Below are 24,710 nucleotides of genomic sequence, written 5' to 3' on the forward strand. Positions count from 1 at the left end.
CCCTCCCCCTCCCCCACCCCCCATCATGGCTGCATCAATTTACATTCCTACAGACGGTGCAAAAGGGTTCCCTTTTCTCCACCTCCAAGACTGATTTGTCTTTTTGGAAATAGCCATTGTAACAGGTGTTAGATGATAGCTCCTTGTGGTTTTGATTTTTTTCCTGCTTTCCTGATTTTCCCTTATGCATGATGATGGGCGACTTTTCATGTAGCTGCTGGCCATCTGAGTGTCATCTTTGGGGAAAAAAGTATATTCAGTAATTCTGTCCATCGTTAATCAGGTTTTTTATTGAGTCGTGTGAGCTTTTCAATACTTTATATATCCTTTATCACATATGACTTGCAAACATTTTCTCATTCAACATGTTGCCTTTTCATTTTGCTGAGTTCTTATTTTTCTCTGTAGAAGCTTTTTACTTTGCAGCCCCACATTTTCTTGTCTTGACTGTGAAAACCGAAAAATCAAGTTTTATGGCTTCAGGTCTGCTGTTCAAAGTCTTTAATCCATTTTGAGTTTATTTTTACATGTGGTATAAGATAGTCCAATTTGATTCTTATGTGTTTGGTTGTCCAATTTTCCCAGTACCATTTAAAGATCTGTTCTTTTCCAATTATATTTTTGATAGCTTTGTCATAAATTGGTCATACATGCAGTTTTATTTTTGGATTCTGTGTTCCATTGATCTGTGTTTATTTTTACCCCATTACCATACTGTTTTGATTATTATTGCTTTGTAATATAATATAAAGTCAGATTGTGGTGCCTCCAGCCTTCTTTCTCAAAATTATATTGGCTACTTGGGGTTTTTTTGTGGTTCCATACAAATCTTAGAATGATTCCATTTCTGTGAAAAATCCTACTGGAATTTTGATAAGAATTGCATTGAATCTGTAGATCACTTTGGATAGTATGGACATTTTAACAATATTCTTTCAACTCCTCAGCAATGGATATCTTTCCATTTCTTTGTTCAATCTCTCTAATCGTGTGTTAGAATTTTCAGTGTACAGGTCTTTTGCCTCCTTGGTTAAATTTATTCCTAGGTGTATTATTTTGGGAAATGCAACTGAATACAAGATTGTTTCCTTAATTTCTCTGATAGTACATTATTAGTGTACAGATGCAAGAGATCTTTATTGATTTTTGTATCCTGCAACTTCACAAAATTTGTTGATTAATTCTAACAGTTTTGGTAGAGTCTTTAGAGTTTTCTCTATAATATCTCAGATAACATGACTTTGCTACTGAATGCAAAGGACTCGTTGCTTGGGGTGCATTAGCCAATAGATCAGCCCCAGTTTTCTGGTTTGAGCAAATCGTTTTCATTACTTGAAGCAAGTAAAACCAAGAGATCTCAAAGCACTGTCTCCTTGGGTTTAGTGCAGGAAGCTTTTATTCAGTGTATTAGGGGGAACTGGGTAGGGAGCTTTTTACATTAAGGAACATGTTTTCTGTTAGGCACTTTAGCTCAACCGTGCATTCTTAACATATCAGCATACTAGTGCACATGTCATGTTTTCAACAAAGTGGAAAAATCCACCTATAGGAAGGGATCTTACTACTATCTACTACTGCTAACGTTAGGGTAACTTTGATGCTCATTGCCAATCAGACTCAAGCTGGCTCCTACAAGGAGTATCTGACAGAACATCTGACTGTACATCTTCTTGGTGAGAGCTACATGTCCTGTAAGACACCTTCTTTCCCTGCTTTTGTCTCTTCCGCCTCCTTCTGATACCCTTTGGCCCTCTGATCTGAGTAACTCCCTGTTACTTCCTAGCTAACAGGTTCAGTTCCACACCACTGCAATAAAGTGTGTCAAATTAATTTTTTTGGTTTCCCAGTACATACAAAAGTTTACACTATGCTGCAGTCTATTAGGCATGCAATAGCAATATGCTTAAAAACAATGCACATACCCTAATTTCAAAATACTTTATTGGGGTGCCTGGGTGTTTCAGTTGGTTAAGTGTCCAGTTCTTTGTTTGAGCTCAGATCATGATCTCGAGGTTTTCCATGAATTCAAGCTACATGTTGGTCCCCAGCTGGCAGGGTGGAGCCTTCTTGGGATTCTCTCTTCCTCTGCCCACTCACACTGTCTCAGTCTCTCAAAAATTCTAGCCATGAAATCTTGCTGGTGGAGGGTCTTGCCTCAGTGCTGTTGGCTGCTGAACTGATTAGGGTGGTGGTTGCTGAAGCCTGGGGTGGCTGTGGCAGTTTCTTAAAAGACAGCATTTGCCTCATTGATTGACTCTTCCAGTAGAACTTCTTTCAAAATTGGAGCAAATCCTCTCAAACCTTGATGCTGCTTTACCAACTCCAGTTATGATACTCTAAAGCCCTTGTCATGTCAACAGTCTTCACAGCATCTTCGGCAGGAGTAGATTTCATTTAAGAAGGCACTTGCATTGCTCATCTGTAAGTAGCAGCAACTCTTCTGTTAGTTTTATCATGAGAATGCAGCAATTCAACCACATCTTCAGGCTCCACTTCTAATTCTAGTCCTTTTTGCTACTTCCACCATATCTGCTGTTAACTTCTACACAGAAGTCCTGAACACATCTAAGTCATTCATGAAGATTGGAATTGACTTCTTTCAAACTTTCATTAATATTGATATTTTGACCTCTTCCCATAAATCACAATTCTTAATGATATTTATGATGGTGAATCCTTTACAGGTTTTTCAGTTAACTTTGCCCAGATCCATCAGAGGAATCGCTGCCTATGGCAGCTCGAGCCTAACAAAATATAATTCTTAAATAAGATTTGAAAGTCAGAATTACTCCTTGATCCATGAGCTCTGCAGAATGGATGTTGTGTAAGGCATGAAAACATTAATCTCCTTGTTCATCTCTGTCAAAGACCTTGGGTGACCAGGTGCATTGTCAATAAGCAGTAATATTTTAAAAGGAACCTTTTTACTGAGGAGATTTTATCAATGAGGTTAAAATATTTAGTAAACCATGTTGAAAACAAATGTGCTGTCATTCAGGCTTTGTTTTATTCATAGGACATTGGCAAAGTAGATCTAGGATAATTCTTAAGGGCCATAGGATTTTCAGAATAGCACATGAGCACCGTTGGCTGCAACATAAAGTCACCAGCTGCATTAACTCCTAACAGAGTCAGGCAGTCTGTTGGAACTTTGAAGCCATGCATTGACGTCTCCTCTTCAGTTATGAAAGTCCTAGAAGGCATCTTCCAGCAGAAGGCTGCCTTGTCTGCATTGAAAAACTATTTAGTGTAGCCACTTTGGTTCTTAGCTAGATCTTCTGGATAACTTGCTGCAGTTCTACATCAGCACTTGCTTCTTCACCCTGCACTTTTATGTTGTGGATATGGTTTCTTCTAAAACTCATGAACCAGCTTCTGTTTCAAACTTTGCTTCTGTAGATTTGTCCTCTCTCTCAGCCTTCATAGAATTAGACTTAGGGCCTTTCTCTGGATTAGGCTTTGGCTTAAGGGAATTTTGTAGCTGATTTTATCTTCCATCCAGACCACTAACACTTTCTTATCAGCAATAAGGCTTTTTCACCTTTTCACTCATTTGTTCACTGAAATAGCACTCCTAACTTCCTTCAGAAACTTTTCCTTTGTAAGCACAATTTGGCCAACTGTTAGAGTGAAAGTTAGGCCTCTTGTGCCAATCTGAAATTTCAAGAGGTCTTCCTTACCACACTTCTAACTTTTGATTCAAGGGGAGATAGGTGCAACTCTTCCCTTTAGTTGAGCACTTAAGGGCCATCGTAGGGTTATTAATTGGCCTGCTTGCAATATTAGAAGGTCTCAGAGCACAGGGAAGGCCAAGGAGAGGGAGAGCGATGGAACCACCAGTTGGTGGAGAGTCAGGATACATACAATATTTGATTAAGTTCCCCATCTTACCGGGTACAGTTTGTGGTGCCCCCCAACGATTATAACATGAGTGAACACGGCTCATTGATCACCATAACATACATTAATGAAAAAGTTTAAAATGCTTCAAGAGTCACGAAATCTGACAAAGAAAATGCTGTTGGAAAAACAGGGCTGCCAGACTTGCTTCATGCAGGGTTGTCACGAACCTTCAATGTGTAAAACACATAATATCAATGAAGCACATTAGAGTGAAGTGCAAGGAAAAGAAGTATGCCTGTAAGTCCTCTGCTAATAGTGACCATACTTCCCAATTTGGTTTCTTTTTCTTGCCTAATTGCTCTGGCTAGGACTTCCAGTACTGTGCTAGATAAAAGTGGTGGAAGTTAGGATCCTTTTCTTCCTGATCTTAGAGAAAAAGCTTTCAGCTTTTCATGGTTAAGTATGCATTAGCTGTGTGCTTGTCATATATGGCCATTTTTATGTTGGAGTACATTCCCTCTATACATATGTTGAGAATTGTTTTTATCATGGATGGATGTTGAATTTTAGCAAATGATTTTTCTGCATCTATGGAGATCCTATCATTTTTAATCCTTCTTGTAAATGTGTATCAATTTGATTTTGTGGATCATTTTATCCCTGAAATTAATCCCATTTATTGTGTATAATTCTTTTAGTCTGTGGTTAAGTTCATTTTGATAATTGAAGATCTTTACATGTTCATCATGGACCCTGGTTTATAATTTTCTTGTGGTGTCTTTGATTTTGGTATCAGGCTAGTACTGGCCTTGTGAAATGAATATGGAAGTGTTCCCTCTTAAATATATATTTTAAGGAACATTTAAGATTAGCATTCACCAGTGAAATCATCTGGTCCTGGACTTTTGGGATGTCTTCTATTACTGATTCAATCCCCTTATTAGTCATTAGTCTGTTCAGATTTCTATTTATTCATGATTTAGTAGGTTATATGTTTCTAGGAATTTATCCAATTTTTTTCCAGGTTCATGGGAATCTTCACTAAAGACACAGTGGATAAGTCATTTGAAAAATGGTGAAATGAGACATAGAATCAACTAAGTCATTATTACCTTAAATACCCCTGTAGTGTGTTGCTTTCTCCCCCTTAACCTCTTTCCACATTTGCTATATTTCTATTCACTTACATGATAAACAGCAATTATTTTGTTTCGCAGTACATCTTCCACATCTTTACATACCTGAAATACCTGTTTTTATACACAGCTGTCACGGTTACTTCTTAAATCTAATGTTCTCAAGCATGTCTTGAAGTTCTTGAAATGTCAGAAATTTTTATACATCATTGAATGGTAGATTCACAACAACTACTTGAATGTATGAATGAAGAAAGAATAAGAGCGTGTGCTTATGTGCTATTCTACATGGTTTACCTGGTGTTACATATTCTTTAATATTAAAACCTGTGACATAGGTAAATTGTCTCCTTATTACAGGTGATACCGAGTGCCCACAGTCAGTAATTGAGCCAATATTCAAACCCAGACACCTTTACACAAGTCATTTCTATTAACCATTAGGCTATGAATGAATTAAGCTCAATAAATGAATAACTGGAACTACATAGTTTAAGGTCTACCCATTTTTCAATGAATTGTTTAGCTCTAATAAGTTGGGCTGCTTTATGTTGCATTGTGACACCTTAATGGAGTTTGGTAAAATGAACGTTAATAGTAAATGTTGAAATCTCTCCTTGAGTCCTGCATCAGTTTATAAACATGTTAGGTGTGATTTCTTCAATTTGAGGGGTCCTATCTTATGGGAAGTGTGGACAATGCAAATACTCTGCCAATTTCAATACTAGTAGCACTACAAGGATGAGGAAAAGTAACAGTTGAGAAATTACATCATTATGGATGCAATTTCCTCAACATCTTTTAAATGTACCTAACCAAAGATTGATAGCCCATTTAATGAGCAATCTGTTCTGATGCTGAATGTGCATGATGCTATTATATGAAATGGAAACAACTGGAAATGTGTCAGAAATGCACTTTACAACATTAGTTGAAAATGCCATTGATCACTATCACACTGTGTTTGACCCCAAGAATTACCTCTGCAGCAAGCAAAACAGATGACCTGTAAAAGTGTCATTATCTTTGAAGCAATATGCCAATGTAACATCTCCTGATACATAAAGGAAAGCAACCATTTTAGTAAATGGTGTTGTCTTATCATTTGGATCTACCAGGCACTCATGTGGTAAGCTGCTGCATATATTTTATTCTTGGAACTATAAATTCTACCTGGTTTCTTCTAAACTGCAACTTATTTACTGGAAATTTATAGAGAAATAATTCTTGACTGGTGAAACAGAAGAAACAGAGGTCATTTATTGCTTTATGGAATGCCAGCTCATACTGAGGAAGAAGCAGCTTATAATGAACAGGAGTTTAGCTTTAGTGGATCTCAAATGATTCCTTTCAGTTTCCGTTTTCACATCAACTGCTAATTGATAGGTCTGACTGATTAAATTTAGTAAAAAGGGCCATCACAGCAGCTGGAAGCAGAGAATCAAATCATCGTTTGGTTGAAACAAGAATTGGCAAACTCAGAGGTCTTAGCTTTTGACTTTGTTTAATTCTCCTCTACCCCCCAATGGGGACTAAGGGAGGATAGAGGTGCTAATTGAGCCAAAAGGCCATTCATAAAACTACCAGGGAGGATGGCACAATTTTCCTAAAGCATGAAGATGATTAGCTAATTTGGAGGGGGAATTGAAGGAGTTTGGGGTCATGTCCTTGGCTGATCTAAGATCAGCCAAGGACCTGATCTTGTTACCACCCTAAGAGTGAAAATTGGTAATTTTGGAGAAAAAAAAAACAGAAAAGACAGGATTCTTTGAGGTACTATTAAATGATTCCAATTAAAGAGAACACAGAAAAACTTAAATATTTTTAGTATGTAAAATAAGAGTATCCAAGGATTTACATGGAAAATCTGTAGTTCCCACTCCCTTTTTATAACTTTGAGTACCCAGAGGCAGTGTCATTTAACCATATCTGTTATTGGTTACTCTGATGGTAGTGACCTTATTTTAAAAATATATGCATATAGAGCTCTTTTGTGATAGTTTTGTCCATTGTTTTTGACTCCTATGAACGTTAAGGGTGCAACTCTTTATTTGCCACTTGGCTTCTTGCCTCATACCCACTCCACCAAAATCACTTTTAGGGTTTCGATTGATTTGTTTGTAAATGTAAATGATACATATTCTGTTTCTAGTTTAATCTCCCTTTAGACATCCTTTGTATTTACATTTAGTTTACAGTGTTATATTTTAGGTATGCAACATAGTGATTCAACAATTCTATACATTACCCAAATGCTCACCAAGCTTAGTTACCGTCTGTCACCATACAACATTGCAACAGTTCTTACTGTGTTCTCTGATGTGCTTCCATCTCAGTTTAAAACTAGAAGTACCTCTTAATCCACTTCACTTATTTCATTCATCACCTACCCTTCTTCCTTTTGGCAACCTCCGATTTCCCTGTAATTATGAGTCTATTTTTTCCATTTTGCTTTTTAGGATCCACATATAAGTGAAATCATACAGTATTTCTTTCTCTGACTTTCCCTAGCACAATACCCTCTAGATCCTTCCACGTTGCTATGGATGGCAAGATTTCATTCCATTTTGTGGCTGAGTACTATTTCTATCACATCTAAGCCATTCATCTATCCACAGACACTTCTGTAGAATCTGTATCTTGGCCATTATACAATATATGCTGCAATAAATAAGGGCATATATATTTTTTAATTACCATTTATATTTTGAGTAAATACCTAGCAGAATTGCTAAATGGTAGGGTATTTCTATTAATTTTCTGAGGAATCTCTGTATTGTTTGCCACAGTGGTTGTACCAATTGACATTTTCACCAACCATACACAAGGGTTCCCTTTTTTCTCCACATTCTCACCAACACTTGCTGTTTTCACATTTCTTAAAGGTAGTCTCTTACTGGTGTGAGAGAATGTAGTTTTGATTTGTATTTCCTAATTACCAATAAACATCTTTTCCTGTGTCTGCTGTCAATCTGCATGTTGTCTTTGAAAATGTCTTTTCAGATCTTTTGTTCATTTTTTTTAAACTTAAAAAAAATTTTTAAATACTTTTATTTTTGAGAGAGACATAGCATGAGCAGGGGAGGGGCAGAGAGAGAATGAGACTCAGAATCTGAAGCAGGCTCCAGGCTCCAAGTTGTCAGCACAGAGCCCAATGTGGGCTTACACTCGTGAACCGCATGATCATTACCTGAAGCTGAAGTCGGACACTTAACTGAGCCACCTAGGCATCTGTGCCCACTTTTTGATTGCATTATTGGGGGGTGGGGGTGAGTTCTAGCTCCTATGTTTTTGGATATTAATCTTTTATTAGATATATCCTTTGCATTTATCTTCCATTTAGTAGGCTGCCTTTTGGTCTTGATGCTTTCCTTCACTGTGCAAAAACTTTAATTTTTGCTTTGGTTTCTCTTGCTTGAAGATACCTATCTAGAAAAATGTTGCTAAGGCTGATGTCCAAAAGATTACAGCCTGTGTAGATGTTTTTAGGAATTTAATGGTTTCAGATCTTATATTTAGGTCTTTAATCCATTTTGAGTTTATTTCTGTGTATGGTATTAAAGTGGTCTAGTTTCATCCTTTTGCATGTAGCTGTTTGTTATCCAAACACCATTTACTGAAGAAGAGAATCTTTCCCACATCCTATGTTTTTGCTGCCTTTGTCACAGACTAATTGACCATATTAATGTGGGTTTACTTCTTGCCTTCCTATCCCGTTCCACTGTTCTATGTGTCTGTTTTTGTGCTGATACCATACCATTTTGATTACTATAAATTTGTAGCATACATTGAAATCTGGTATTGTGACACCTCCAATTTTGTTTTTCTTAAAATCATTTTGTCTACTTGGACCTTCTGTATTTCCATACAGATTTTAGGATTATTCTAGATCTGTGAAAAATATTGCTGGCATGTTGATCAGGATTGCCCTGAATCTCTAGGTTGTTTTGGGTAACATGGACATTGTAACAATATTCTTTTGATCCATGAGCATGGTATATCTTTGCATTTTTGTCCTTTTCTATTTTTTTCACCATTTTCTTCTAAGTGTACCAGTTTTTCATCTCCTTTTTAAAATTTAGGCACTTTATTCTTTTTGATGCATTTTGTAAATGAGATTATTTTCTTAATTTCTCCTACTTTATTGTACAGAAGTGCAATGGATTTCTGTATATTGATTTTTCCTGAAACTTTACTGAATTGATTTATTCTAATAGTTTCTGGATGGAGGCTTTAGGGTTTTCTGTATATAATGTCACCTATAAATAGTGGAAGTTTTCTCCTTTTGTCAATTTGAATGCCTTTTATTTCTTGCCTTCTGAAGCTAAGACTTAAGATATTATGTTGAATAAAAGTGGTGAGAGTGGACATCTTGGTCTTGTTATCTTGGAAGTGCTTTCAATTTTTCACCACCAAGTGTGATGTTAGCTGATGTTAGCATTTGCATATATGACCTTTAGTACTTTGAGGTATGTTTCCTCTAAACCCACTTGGTTGGGAGCTTTTATCATGAACTAATAGTTTTACAAGTGCTTTTTCTGCATCTGTTGAGATGATTCTATAGTTTTATCCTTTATTGTGTTAATGTGGCATATCGTGTTCACTTGTTGGTATTGACCCATCCTTTATGCCCAGAATACTCCTACTTGATCATGATGGATGATGCTTCTAATATATGGTTGAATTTGCTTGTTAATATTTTGTTAGATTTTTGCATCTATATTCATCATGGATATTGGCCTGTAGTGTTCCTTTTGTAGTGTTTTTGCTTTTGGTATCAGGGTAATATTGGCCTCATAGAATGAATTTGGATGCATTCCTTCCTCTTCTATTTTGGGAGTCGTTTGAGAAAGACCAGTATTAACTTTTTTAAATGTTTGATAGTAGTCACCTGTGAGTCCATTTGATGCTAGACTTTTCTTCAGTTTTTTGATTAACCCTTCAATTTCATTACTTGTAATCGGTCTGTTCAGATTTTCTATTTCTTCCAAATTCAGTTTTGGAAGATTGTATGTTTTTAGGACCTTATCCATTTCTTCTAGGATGTTCAATTTGTTAGTATACACATTTTGTCTCTTACAATCCTTTGTATTTCTGTGGTGTTCTGTTTTCTGATTTTGAATCCTTTTTGTTTAATTTTAATTTTTTAATGTTTATTTTTGAGAACGAGAGAGTGGGGGAAGGTCAGAGAGAGTAGGAGACACAGAATCTGAAGCAGGCCCCAAGCTCTGAGCTGTCAGCAGAGACCCCGATGCGGGGCTGGAAGTCATGAACCATGAAATCATGACTTGAATATAAGTCGGATGCTTAACCAACTGAGCCACCCAGGCGCCTCATTTTTTAAAATATTTTTTAAGTGTTTATTTTTGAGAGAGAATAGGTGAGAGGGAGGGGCAAAGAGAGGGAGACAGAGAATCCCAAGCAGACTCTGTGTTGTCAGTACAGAGGCTGATGCTGGGCTCAAACTCAGGAACTGTGAGATCATGACCTAACGGACTGAGCCACCCAGGCCCCCCTCAGAGTCCTTTCTTTTTTTTTTTTTTTTTTTTTTTTTCCCCCTTGATGAGTCTGGTTAAAGGTTACTCCATTTTGATTATCTTTTCAAAGAACCAGCTCTTGGTTTCATTCATCTTTTTTGTTTTTGTTTTTAGTCCCTATTTCAGTTACTCTTTGATCTTTATTATTTCCTTCTAACTTTGGGCTTTGTTCTTTTCTAGTTCCTTGAGAGGTATGGTTAGATTGTTTAAGTGAAATTTGTTTAAGCAGGACTTATCACCCTAAACTTCCATCTTATAGTTGTTCCTTGTGTCTCAAAGATGTTAGGTCATTGTTTCTATTTTTGTCACCATGTATTTTATTATTTCCTCTTTGATTTCTGTGACCCATTGGTTACTTAGTTACATGCTTAGCCTGTTTCTTCCACTTTCTTGTAACATGTAGTTTCATACAGTTGTCAGAAAAGATGCCTCATACATTTTGGCCTTAAATTTATGGAGACTTGTTTTTGTGACCTAACATGTGATTTCTCTTGGGGACTGTTTCCTATGTACTTAAAGAATGTACTACTGTATTGTTTCTGGATGGGATGTTCTATAAATATCTGTTAAGTCCATTTGGACTAATGTTTCATTCAAAGCCAATGTTTCCTTTTTGATTTTCTGTCTGAATGATCTATCCATTGATGTAAGTGGGGTATTAAAGTCTACTATTATTGTATTACTATCGATTTCTCCCTTTGTCTTTAATATTTGCTTTATATAATTTATGTGCTCCTATGTTGAATGCATAGGTATTTACTATTGTTCTATCCTCTTTTTGGATAGACCCCTGGCTAAAGCTGAACTTGGCACTGGCTGGAGGGGTTTTGGGGTACTCTGTACAGGGGGTGCCATTGCAGGACAGCTGGAGCTATAGCTGGTATGAGCTCTCTGCAGGGTTGTCCTGGCTAGTCACGTGGAACTAAGGTGGGTGCTGGACTGAGGTATCCCAGGGTGCTTTGTATCTCTGCCACCTTGATGAGACAGCTGAAGCTGTAATGGGCTTGTTTTGGGGGTGTCCTGGTGCATGCCACACTAGAGTCTCTGTGGTAGGATGGCTGGACTTTGGGAATGGGTGGGGGAACCTGCTTTGGGAAAATGGTTGCTTAGATGCCCAGGGAGATGTATACAATACCATTTACTAGCACCTTCAACCCTGGAGGATGTTACAGCCGTTCCCCTGTCATTTAGCAGATACTTTAGAATTAGTTCACTTCCAGTCTAGTTGCCCTTTAAATCACAGCTTTTTTCCCTATGCCTCAGGGTAAGCAAATGGACTCATGGTCCCTCTGTGCTATCATCCCTACTGCAGTTCGCAGTGTTGAAGGTGGTGGTCCTGTCATTACCACGTTTTGTGTCTGACCTCCTGTTCTCTGTGCATCCTTGTGTAGTCAGCTGTTCAGCCCTTCCTCAAGAGGAATTGCTCTGTATGTGATTGTAAATTCAGTGTGTCTATGGAGATGGTGACTTCATGGTCTTTCTATACCACCATTTGGATTCCTTTCCCTCGTTCTCTCTTAATTACTGACCAGGTATGAATATTAACATACCTGTAACAGCTCCACATTTCCACACCATTACCCACTTCATTTTTTAACATTTGTAGTTTCCCAGGGTAATCTCTCAGGGTAATTTTTTTTTTTAAGAATAACTATTGAATTCTTGGTCCATAGATAATTTGTAAAGGTTGAAAATAAGAATTTACGTGAATCTACAAAATACTTTTCATTGAAAAATATACAGAAATGAAAAACACTCTAGTTTCTCTAAGGTGCTGTGTAAGGACAAAGAATGTAGGAAAATGTTTCTAACATCAAGGAACAATTATATTCCATTAATTGTTCCAAATAATGACATATTTTACTTTGGCTCATATGTATTCCTTGACTTTCCAATACTTGCATTTGTTTTTTTGTTTCAAATTGGTTTTCCTTAATTTCCTAATTGTAAATTCTTTTATCTTGTAATAATAATAAAAAAAAGTAGACAAATTCATTGTATGGATGATGAAATCTTCCCCCCCTTTTTTTTCTTCATTCAATAACATGTCTACTACCCAATGTCTTTTTGAATAACGATTCTGGAGCCACTGAAGTTCAGTCCTAATAGAACAACTCTTAAAGTTCTACAGACTGAATATTTGTGTCACTCCTCAAATTCATATGTTGAAACCTTTTCCCCCAATATGATGGTAGTTGGAAGTTGGGCCTTTGGAAATTGATTAGGTCCACTCTCAGACATGCGATTAGTGCCCTTATAAAAGATTTCTAAGAGCCCTTTGCACATTCTGCCACACGAAGTTACAATGAAAAGATGGCTATCAATAAATCGGGAAGTAGGCTCTCACCAGACTCTGAATCTGCTACTACTTTGGTGTTTGGACTTCCCAAACTCCAGAACTCTGGAAAACAAATTTTTGTTATTGATAAGCCAAGCCACTCAGTCTATTACATTCTGCTCTAGTAACCCAAACAACGTAAGACACAAAGCCTGCTATACAACCATTGTCCCAGGGCTTCATTGCTTTGTTGAAGGTGCTGTCATTTGTGAAAATGTATTTTGCATCTATGAGACAGTTTGTTTCATTGTAGAATTCCAGGTTGAATATAATTTTCCCTTAGAAATTTGAGCTTATTCTGCTTTTCTACAATTCAAAGTTGATAAAAAAAAAAAAAACAAAAACAAAAAACAAAACAAGTCTCAACTTTCTTTGGAGCTGACCTTGTAGTCCTCTTCAGTCTTGAAGTATTTGAGAGCTTCTCTTGATTTTAATACACTGAGAATTATGCAGACCTTTTAAAATTTCTTCACATAAATCTGTAAATACCTTTGGTTTAAATCTTTTAAGTGTGGCAAACTTTCTCTTCATCTAAGTCCTTCTTCTTGGTCTTCCTCCTTCTTAAAATTCTAACTGAAGTACAGTAGACCCATGAAGTACATAAATCAGTAACTAGACATTCAGTGAGTGATCTTGAAGTAAACCTATTTCTAATATATTGACCATCCATGTCAAAAAAAAAAGATTGTAAACAAGATTCCCTTATGACTTATAGCTACATTTCCCATCCTATACAATTTAAACTCATTCCAATTTCTAAAACAAAAAGGTGATAGCTGGCTGGCTCAGTCAGTAGATCATGAGACTCTTGATCGTGTGGTTGTAGGTTCAAGCCCATGTTGGAGATGAGATTGCTTAAAAATAACATCTTTAAAAGCAACATACCCTCCCAAACTGCCTATTTTAATTTTACAAATGGAGTCCTGCAATATTCGTACTTAGGTCTGACTTTTTATTCAACATTAGCTTTGAGGTAAAACCATGCTGAATGTAGTGGTGGTTCCTTTAGTTTTAGTCCTATTGTTAGAATATCTCATTGTCATGTTTACTTATATTTTTCCATTAATACTTGATTAGTTTTTAAACATTGAATACTTAGATGCCAGTTTTTGGTAATTCTTTGCCTTTTGTAAATTTTCTATTAGGTTGTCTGTCTTTTCAATAGTGATGCATAGCAGTTATGTACAGTTTCTGGATATGGACCATCTGTAGGTTCTATTTCTTGAAGTATTTTCTTCTCTGGAACTTTATTTTTTCCACTCCTTTAATGGGCCACTTTATAAACACAGTATTATCCAACTTAATGTTTTTTATATTCAAGACTATTGTGTGCTGTTTACTTATCCTAAATTTATAAAGATTTTTTTTACTATATTCTAAGAGCTTTAATGTTGGGCCTTCTGTATATTATATGTACAATCAACAGGAAACAGATTTTTGTTGATAGTATGAGAATAAAGGTCAAGTTCCATTTATTTCAAGGGAGTGCAATTCATCCAAACCTTTTAATAGAAAACATCTTTCCTTTAATATTATCCAATATCCATCTTGTCATAAATCAAGTATCCATATGTGTGGGTCTATTCTATTCCATTGCCCTTATTGATATTCATCAAATTTCATTCTGTATTCACTCAAACAGCTTTAAAATACTTCTTGGTTTCTGAGAGACTAAATCGTTATTTCTTGTTATTCTTCAAAAGTGTCTTAGATACACTTTTCCCTTTGCATCTTGAACATTTTAGAATAATTTTGTCAAAATCCATGATAAAAGTTACTAGCATTTTAAATCACATTGCTTTAAGACCATAAATTAATTTGGAGAGGTTTGAGATCTTCACAATTTTCAGTCTTTCTGTATTTGAACATTGTGTATTCCTCCTCTGATTTAGGTCTTCCTTAAGGCTCCTAATGTTTTATGATTTTTGTAAAAAAATTTCCAAATAATTCCTTAGAGCCTAGGCATTTGATGACTTTCAGTATAGAATGGTTATATTAAAATTTTATTTTCTATATTATAGCTTTTAGATGTAATACAGACCTAATTAACCTTCAAACTTTAACAAGTATGGAACTGGACAAAATACATGAAATGATGACTTCAGACAATGGTGGAAACGGGCAAAGCAGGAAGGCCTTAGATGAGGAATATGAAGAGGTAGGCCCTAGAGTTACCTCAGCTGGCTACTTGGAGATAATGGTTGAGACTATGCAGGGATGTCGTACCTTTCTAGCATCTTGTGGTGGTGCTGAGTTGGAGAGATTAAGATAGGAATTTAAGGACGCCAAGGTAGTTATAATTTGCAGAGCAGAATACTAGAAATAAGTGGTACATAGAGCCCAGGGATTTATGAAGGGAATTTTGAATTCCTAAGTATCAGACTCAATATGCATAATAGGAACTTTCCTGATAATAGAGAAGTAACTATTGGAAAGAAGTAGGTCAAAGGATTCCTGAAGCTCACACAGGGCTGAAAATTTGTGTCCTATCAGCTGGAGTGGAAATACCTTATAAGCTATAAGATACTAGGTAGAATTCTAAGGAGGAGATCCTCTCACAAGGGGGCTAAAGTGGGGTTATACTAAAAGATGTCCTAGTCCTCCAATAACTAAGAATGCAGGTAAAACTCAAAAGGACAAAACTGGCAAGTAAGTTAATACCAGAACAAAGTCTGAGACCCAACAATGTAAAAATCAGAATATACAATATCCTATCAAAGTTTACCAGGCATGCAAAGAATGAAGAAAATACGGTCCATAAGGAGGGAAAAAAAGCCATATAAAACACCCAGAAATGAGATATTAGTAGCTGCTATATATTCCATTATTTAAGAAGGTAGAGGAAATTGTGAACAAATTAGAGAAACATTAGATAAAAATTTTTAGCTTATTGGTTGTATGTAAAAAAAAAAAACAACACATTTTTTATATTGGTGTCAATTGGAGGGCACAGAGATGAATAGGTTAGAAAGCCCTTCAGAAAAGGACTTCTTGCCCACTTAGAAAAGGCATAGTTAAGTGACAACTTCTTCCTATTACTTCTGAATCTGCCTCAGAATTTGATCTGAGGTCACACTGATTACAGAGTGACCCCTGGCCACTGACTAAGCAAGAAGACCATGGCTGAAATCACATTGTTCTTTAGTAGCCCCTGAACAGTGGCTGACCAAATCAGTAATAGAGGGCCTCCATTTACCTTAATGGGGAGGGGTCTCATGTCAAGCAGGAGAAGGAAAATAATCTTGGTTCAAATATGAATTTAAGTAAATGTGAGTTGGTTCAGTGTATGGGAGTGAACTGAGATACAATGTCATTGTGGTATAGTCCCACTCAGGGTTATCCTTGAAGAGTAGCACGGATGGAAGATTATCCCAATGGGCAGAACTTTCAGCAGTATACCTGACCTTCCATTTTATACGGAAAGAAAAGTGACTTGAGGTTAAAATGTATAAGAAATAATGAGAAGAAACCAATGGTATAGAGAGGGGTCTGGTCAAGATTAGAAGATGGGTACCAAGAAGTTCTTGGGTAGAGGAATCTGGATGGACCTTTGGGAGACCGAACATAGTAAGATCATTGTATTTGATGCAGATGCCTATCAGAGGGCATCCATCATGAACTAGGCACTAAGCATCCACGGCAGCCAGACTCTGTTACTGTGCAACATGAATGTGAATGGAGTCACTGTGGTGGTTCCTACTCACCAATTTATCTACTGCTTGAGCCAAATACTCAACCTGCCACACAGATGAGCAGTTGGGCTCTTGTTACAGCATCAACCTTTGAGTCATAGACTCACTAGCTACTTGGTGCGGCAACACAGTGGACTTCTTTTAACTCAGAATTTTGACTAGAAGAGTTGCAAAATTTTTGTACACTTTGCTTTTCCTTCCTGCAAACCCTCAGGAAGTGCCACTATTACAGCACTTATAGATGGCTGATAACACTACCAATGGATCACTTGCAACCTTGAATCAGACCAAAAAATCCACCTCAGCAATTGGTTCATGACCACGGTATCCACTGGTCTTGTCTGTACCACACTATCTAGAAGCTGCTGATATTATGGGATGATCAGCTGATGACATGCTTAGGTGACAGTTTGAAGAGGATACCCTTTGAAGACAGACACTTTTTTTCAGGAATCTGTATATTTTCTAAATCAATAATCCTATGAGGTTAAACCCCCAACAGATGAACTACATAGGTCTAAGAATCAAGAGGTGGAAGTAGTAAAGGTCTCACTTCCCATCACTTCCTGTAACTCACTTGGGGAATTTGTTTCCCTCCTGGCTCTGTACTCTGCAGGTTTAGAGAGATCCAGTTTTCTCAAAGGGAAATATTTCCATCAGGAGACCTAGCAAGGTTGCCGTTGAATTTTAACCTGCCATCTGGGTACTTTGAACTCCTTATGTTAAGAAAATAGAAAGCAAGAAAAGGAATCCTCATCCTCATGAGGGTAATTGAGCCTGCTCAGAAAGACCAGGTGCAGGGCTGATGTTACAAATGGAGGTGGAGCAGAATATGTTCAGAATCAAATGATCCAACTGGGTGTGTCTTGGTTTTCACTTCCTCTAGCTTATTGGTAGAGGGACAAGTGTGACAGCCAAGTCTTGAGAAAGTTATGAGGAGGCTCAAACCCTTTAGGAGTGATGATCTGCTTTATCGTGCCAAGTAAGCCATTTGGATGCGGAAATGTACAGACTGAAAGTTGAAGGGGATCTAAAATGGATAATATGGTAGATTGAAGATGGAGAGCAGATGCATCTTCAGAACTTGAAGATGATGAAAACTAATTACGTCAGCCTTATAATTTTCCTTTGGGAAAAGCCCACCATTATTCTAAACTTCTCTCAGGACTTGGACCACTCCAATTCATTTTAATAGTACAAGGGGCCGCTATCACAGACCTTGCTCCATTACCCTTCAGAACTAAAGGATCAATTTCCCAGTCCATTGCTGCAGTACTTTCAGCTCTTAACCCTTGCTTCTCAACCCCTTCTGGGAATTCCCCTCGAATGAAGAGGGCCCTGTTGTCTAAGGTCAGGACCTATCCCAGGCAGTCTGCATTCAATGACTGGTTGACTTATAAAAGCCCATTTGATTGCCCCAATAAGGGACAGATCCTGAAGTTATACAATGACTGAAGACTTGACTTAGAGTCAGCTTAGGCCATTGAATCAGGATTCCAGTTTCTCTTCTGAAACCTGCATTCTTCCCTTATATCCTCAGATGTTGATCCAAAGAGCACTCCTTAAGAAACTTCCAAAATGCCTCATCTTCAGTCTACTTCCTGGGAAAATGAAACTATAACTCCATATCACTGCAGTCAACCTCATCTTTCATAAGCTTCTAGAAAACCTATCCCAGAAACTTGACAAAGTCTATCACTAAAGATCAAGATCATCTGCTTTTACTTCACTGTGTTTATTTCACTTTATATTCTTTACCTTTTTTCTTTAAACTAGTACATTTCTGTCCCTTTCATTCATTTCACCCAACCCCACCTCTGTTCTGTTCCTGGCATATGAGTGTTTTGTTTTGTTTTTAAATATTCCACATACATGAAATTAGTATGGTGTTTGTCTTTTTCTCTGATTCACTTAGCATAATGCCTTCAAGGTCCATCCGTTATTGGAACAAATGGGAAGATTTCCTTTATATGGCTGAATGTGTGTGTGTGTGTATCACGTTTTCTTTATCCTTTCATCCATTAGTGGACACTTTATGCTGTTTACATAATTTGGCTATTGTAAATAATGCTGTAATAAACACAGAGTGTATCTTTTTGAATTCATGTCTTCATTTTCTTTGCATAAATATCCAGAAATGGAATTGTTGGATCATACGGTAGTTCTGTTTTTAGATTTTTGAGGAACCTTCCTGCTGTTTTCCATACTGGTTGCACAAATTAACATTCCCACCAAAAGTGTAAAAGGGTGATTTTTTTTTCCCCATATCCTAACTAACCTTGATTATTTCTGATCTTTTGGCAATCGCCATTCTTTAAAAAAATGTTTTTTTAATGTTGGTTTATTTTTGAGTAAGAGGGACACAGAATCTGAAGCAGGCTCCAGGTTTTGAGCTGTCAGCACAGAGCCTGATGCGGGGCTCAAACTCATGAACCATGAGATCTTGACCTGAGCTGAAGTCGCATGCTTACCAACTGAGCCACCCAGGCACCCCTGGAAATTGCCATTCTGTGATTAGTGATGTTGAATACCTTTTTATTTACCTGGTGGCTATATATATGTTGTCTTGGGAAAAACATCTATTCAGATCTTTGAGTTTTTAATCTAATTGATTTTTATTAGAGTTGTAGGAGTTCTACTTGGAAATATTTCCCCATTCATAGAATGCCTTCTCATTGTGTTGATGATTTCTTAGCTATGCAGAAGCTTCTTAGCTTGATGTACTTCCACTTATTTGCTTTTGTTGCCTTTGATGTCAGATCCACATTGTCAAGACCTCAGAGTTTTTGGGCCTATTTTTCTTCCAGGAATTTTGTTTGAGGTCTCACTTTCAAGTCTTTAATCCATTTTGAGCTATTTTTGTAGATGGTTCAAGAGGGGTGAAGTTTCAGTCTTTTCCATATAGTTGTCCAGTTTTCCCAATGCCATTTATTGAAGAGACGTCCTTTCCCCATTGTACATTCTTAGCTACTTTGTCATAAATTGGAGACACATGTTTGGGTTTACTTCTGGGCTCCTTATTGTGTTTCATTGATCTGTGTCTGTTTTTATGCCAGTACCACAGTATTGTGATCACTGTAGCTTTGTAGTATAGTTTGAAATCAGGAAGCATGTCGTCAGCCTTATTTTTTCCTGGGATTGCTGTGGCTACTTGGGGGTATTATGTGGTTCCATAAAAATTTAAGGATTTCTTATTTCTGAAAAATTAGAATTTTAATAAGGATTACATTAAATCTGTAGATTGCTTTAGATGGTGTGAACATTTTAACAGTTTTCACCCAGTTCATGAGCATGGAATAATTTCCTTTTATTGCTGTTATCTCTAATTTTTTTCATGAATGTTTTAGAGTTTTCATTGTACAAGTCTTTGACCTCTTTGGTTAAACTTATTCCTAGGTATCCTATTCTTTTGGATGCATTTGTAAATGGGATTGTTTTCTTTCTATCAGCATGCAGCGATGCAACAGACTTAGGACACAAAATCAATATACACAAACTTTATTGAATTCATTGATTATTTCTAATAGTTTATGGTTTTCTGTGCAACATCCTGTCATCTTCCAATAGTGACAATTTTACTTTTCCAATTTGGGTGTGTTTTATCTTTTGCCTAATGCTCAGGCTAGGACCTCTAATACTGTGCTAACTAAAAGTGGGGGTTGTGAGCATCTTTGTCTTGTTTCCGATCTTAAAGCTGAAGGTTGAGTATAGTGTTAGCTGTAGTCTTGTCATATATGACCTTTATTATTGAGGTATGTTCCTTCTATACCCACTACGTTGAGAGTTTTTATCAAAAATGGATGTTGAAATTTGTCAAATGTTTTTTTCCACATCTATTGGGAAATTAAGAATTTCATCCTTAATTTTGTTAATGTAGTATGTCATTTTGATTGCAGATACTGGAATAAATGGCACTTGATCAAGATACATAATCCTTTTAATGTTGAATTCAGTATGCTAATATTTTGTTGAAGATTTCTTGCATCTGTGTTCATCAGAGATATTGGCCTGGAGTTTTTTTCTTGTGGTATCCTTGTCTGGTTTTTATTATCAGGATAACATTGGACTTGTAAAAATGAGTTTGGAAGTGGTTCCCTCTTAGAGTTTTTTGGAAGAGTTTAAGAAGCACTGGTATTATTTCTTCTTTGAATGTTTGGTAGGTTTTACCAAATTAACTTTTAATTAACTTTCATCTTAACGCTTTTGGTAAGAAGGATATATGTATTTATTGACCCAGATCTTTCAGTAAAAACAGTCAATGGACTGATACTTCTACACTTAAACTTTCAGTGACAATTTTATGTGAATTTAGATCAGTGATCAAAAATTTAAGCAAAACTTGTTAAAAAAAAAACCAAATCTTTAAGGATGTAGTTCTGAGATATAAAATTACTACTGGCTTTTACGAAACACAAATTTTCGGCAGAACGTAATATGACAGCAAGAAAAGAAATGCCATTGTGTAAATAGAGCTATGTTTCAAGTAGCATTTATGTTATCATAAATGGCCAACACAAGCAATCCATTGTAGGAGGTTTTGTGGCTTAGGTTGTGTTTATTTTTGAAGTTAAAATACTGCACTCATGACTGTGGTTGGTGTACTGGAATAATATTTCTATTTTTGATTCTTGAAATATTTTCTAAATATTCTAAACATAGTAGAACCTAAACTGTATTTCCGTCTACACACATGTCTGAGTATGTTTCTATAAATCTTGAAATAAAATTAAAATCCATTTATATATAGACAGGTCAGTACCTCAAATTCCTGAATGGCAGATTACCTTGAAATGATTCCTTTAGCACATTGGTTTCCTAGGCAATGAGATCAGCTTCAATATAACATGTCTTCTATACTGTCGGTGACCCAAAACTTTCAAATCTCTCCTGTAGGTTCAAAATCCATTTTATAACTATGGTACTGAAACAGTCAGTAATGTACATGAAATAAGAATTTGTTAATCCTCCTAAGAATGTTGAGGAAAAAAAAAACAGTAGGTCTATATGTAATTATTTATATACTAATGTATTTATATTTACTTTGGAAAGACAGTGTTGAGTGGAGGAGGGGCAGAGAGAGGGAAATAGAGAATCTGAAGTGGGCTCTAGGCTCTGAGCTGTCAGCACAGAGCCCAACCCGGGGCTTGAACCCACCAAATGGGAGATCATGACCTGAGCGGAAGTAAGACATTTAACAACTGAGCCACCCAGGTGCCTCAACTGGCTACAGGCTGTAAACAAAGGTGAAGAAACCTGGCTTTGTTGTTTAAACCGATGCAATGTAAGACTGTCATGAGGGAGGGGGTTAACAAAATTCTGCAATCCTCTCTGGCGTGGTGTGAGAGGCACAGAAACTTTGCAAATTGCTATTCAACTTGTCTGGCAATGAGAGCAAAGTAACCAATGTCTGCTGCTTCTGGGACAAATAAATAATATGAAAATCAGACCACAGCTTTTGAGTTGCTGTGTAGTAGAATAGAGAAGACAGAGCACACAATTTAAAGTCAGAGAACCTGGCCTAGAAAATTCCTGGCTGTGTCAAGTCAATCAATCTCATTAAGCATCGATTTCCTCATCTCTAAGGCGAGACTAGAAATGAAAATACTTCTCAACCTTTTCTCCTGGGCATGTTGTGAAGCTTGAGGAAGGAGGCCTGAGAAAATTTTTCATAACATATAAAATGTCACTTAATTGGAAAATGTATAAGAAGTATAGAAAAACTTTTTAATCTATGGGGAATGAATTTGACCTTATGGAAAATAGTGACTCCAGCTCATCACTACCAGTCTAACCAACTAAGTGAAGTGGTTGAGCCACCCAAATGACTGAGCCACCCAGGTGCCCCATACATGATTATTAAAAAACTTAAAAGGATTCATGTAAATAGCATAAAATTTTGGTAAGAAAAGTATAGACCTACTTCTAAGAAACAAACTCTAGAAAAAGTATGCTTGGGAGCCAGTGGTAATTTTCTTTTATGTTTATTCTTGCGAGCAGGACAGAATGTGAGTGGGAGAAGGGCAGAGAGAGGGAGAGACAGAATCAGAAGCAGGCTTCAGTCTCCAAGCTGTCAGCACGGAGCCCAACAGGGCTCGAACTCACAAACCATGAGATCATGGCTTGAGCTAAAGTCAGACACCCAAACCAGCTGAGCCATCCAGGTGCCCTGGTAATTTGTTTTTATAAGTAAAGCACTTAGAGCAGGGTTAAGAGCATGGCTGCATATTTTTCTTGCATCATCCCATGTATTTCATTGACACAGATGTGTTGATCCAGTATCTGTTTCTGCACTAGGAATTATTCACAAGAGTTTTGCCTCTATCTTGCCTAATAGTAGAAAATCTTCTTTCAGAATTGCTTCCAGTCACACAATTTCTGAATTAAGGAATGACTATACAAGTTACAAAGCACATGGGGCATCTAGGTGGCTCAGTCAGTTAAATATCTGACTGTGGATTTCAGCTCAGGTCATGATCCTTCGGTTTGTGGGATGGAGCCCCCATAGGGCCCTGTGCTGACAGTGCAGAACTTGCTGGGATTCTCTCCCTCTCTCTGGCCCTCCTCTGCTTGTGTTGCCTTTCTCTCTCTCAAAATAAGTAAACTTAAAAAAAAAAAAAAGTCAAAATGGCCAAAAGAATTCCCCACCCTAACATCTAGCCTCAGGTATGTCACATAATAAGTGTTCAGTAATATTCATGTGACCCATATATGCCAAGGTCTGTTGAACTTTCTCTTGACCTGAAGAATGATTAATGTGAAAGCATAGCTTTTGTTACTACACATACTTTGCTCTTTGTTAAAAAAAAAAAATTTGTAGAATGATAAGCTAACAGTATTTGTAGATATTTTTTTAAATGGGATCCTCAGAGCTGTATTCCCAACTGGAAAACAATATTTAATTCTATGCCTCACTTTATTACATATTTGTTTGTGATGTTTGCTGTGGAAAAAAAGTCATACTGGAATTAGGCCCTTGGCGTATTTAAAAGTCCATTACAAATAACATGTAGAATGTACAAATAAAAAGAATGGACAGATATATGCCCAAGTCAGGCTCTGGTTACAGTGCCTTAAAGATATGGTGACCTAATGATTGTAAATACTGTGCCACTCTTAGAACATGTTTTCTGTTAGTAACAGTGTATTTCCCCCTATATATAGGTCATTTTATCAATGAAATTATCTAGGCTGTTTGTCTATTCTCCAGTTCAAATTTCATTAATATGGGCACTTCCTAAATTTAAACTACATGTATAAGAACAGGAAATGGCAGGGGTGCCTGGGTGGCTCAGTCAGCCAAGCGTTCGACTTTGGCTGAGGTTATGATTCCATGGTTCATGAGTTTGAGCCCCATGTCGGGCTCTGTGCTGATAAGCTCAGAGCCTGGAGCCTGCTTCAGATTCTGTGTCTCCCTCTCTCTGCCCATTCCCTCTTGCATGCAAGTGTTCTCCGCTCTCCCTCTCCCCCCTCCCCCCAAATAAACATTAAAAAAAATTTACAAAAAAAAAAAAAAAACAGAAAATGGCATACCCAAATAGGAACCACCAAAGGATCCATATTTACTGGTCTATTTTATTCTTGATCTCAAAATCTTGAAGCAAACACAATTGGCCATGCAATTCAGAATCTATAAATATGTGAAAACTATTACTTAAAAACTCTTATTTAACTTGACCCTTAATATAAAATGAAAACATAACCTCCATTTTTGTAATGATAACTATTTTTTCAATTCTAAATTTTTAAAAATGTTTGAGAGTGCGCGCACACATGTGTGCATGCGAGTTGGGGAGGGGCAGGGAGATCAGGAGACAGAGAATCCAAAGCAGGCTGCACACTATGAGCCCAGAGCCCAACAGTGGTGTTTGATCTCAGGAACCGAGGGATCATGACCGGAGCCAAAATTGAGTCGGACGCTTAACCAACTGAGCCACTCAGTCTCTCCTAATGAAAAATAATTTTAATGAACTGTCAACACTAACAGAAAATGTGTCCTACAGTATTTCATTCTGTGCTATGTGTCCAATGAATTCTAACCAAGCAGCTAATAGTAAAACTACTAGCTTATGAGAGTTGTCCTGATGAAATACCAGACAGGGTGGCTTATACAACAGAAATGCATTTTTTCCAGCTCTAGTTGATGGAATCCAAGGTGTTGAATGGG

This window comes from Prionailurus viverrinus, chromosome A1 (genome assembly GCF_022837055.1).
Source record: "Prionailurus viverrinus isolate Anna chromosome A1, UM_Priviv_1.0, whole genome shotgun sequence".
NCBI lineage: Eukaryota > Metazoa > Chordata > Mammalia > Carnivora > Felidae > Prionailurus > Prionailurus viverrinus.